Raw genomic sequence first — 883 nt, 5'->3', positions numbered from 1 at the left:
AGTCCAAACCTTCAGACAGAAGGAAGGAGAATCCCTCTATGAAGCTTGGGAAAGATACAAACAATTAATCAGAAAGTTTCCTTCTGATATGCTTTCTGAATGGAGCATCATAGGTATTTTCTATGATGGTCTCTCTGAACTGTCCAAAATGTCTTTGGATAGCTCTGCTGGAGGATCTCTTCATCTGAAGAAGACGCCTACAGAAGCTCAAGAGCTGATTGAAATGGTTGCAAATAACCAATTCATGTACACTTTTGAAAGAAATCCTGTGAATAATGGGACTAGTCAGAAGAAAGGAGTTCTTGAGATTGACACTCTGAATGCCCTATTGGCTCAGAACAAAATATTGACTCAACAAGTCAAAATGATTTCTCAAAGTCTGTCTGGAATGCAAAATGCACCAAGCAGTACTAAGGAGGCTTCATCTGAGGAAGAAGCTTATGATCCTGAGAACCCCCCAATGGAAGAGGTGAATTACATGGGAGAATCCTATGGAAACACCTATAATCCTTCATGGAGAAATCATCCAAATCTCTCATGAAAGGATCAACAGAGACCTCAACAAGGTTTCAACAATAATAATGGTGGAAGGAACAGGTTTAGCAATAGCAAGCCTTTTCCATCATCTTCTCAGCAACAGACAGAGATTTCTAAACAGAACACCTCTGACTTAGCAACCATGGTCTCTGATCTAATCAAAACCACTCAAAGTTTCATGACTGAAACAAGGTCCTCCATTAGAAATTTGGAGGGACAAGTGGGTCAGCTGAGTAAGAAAGTTACTGAACTCCTTCCTAGTACTCTTCCAAGTAATACAGAAGAAAATCCAAAACGAGAGTGTAAGGCCATCAACATGGCCGAATTTGGAGAGGAGGAAGAGGCA

Source organism: Arachis duranensis, chromosome 1 (genome assembly GCF_000817695.3).
Source record: "Arachis duranensis cultivar V14167 chromosome 1, aradu.V14167.gnm2.J7QH, whole genome shotgun sequence".
Classification (NCBI taxonomy): Eukaryota; Viridiplantae; Streptophyta; class Magnoliopsida; order Fabales; family Fabaceae; genus Arachis; species Arachis duranensis.
Note: the sequence above shows the minus strand (reverse complement) of the source record.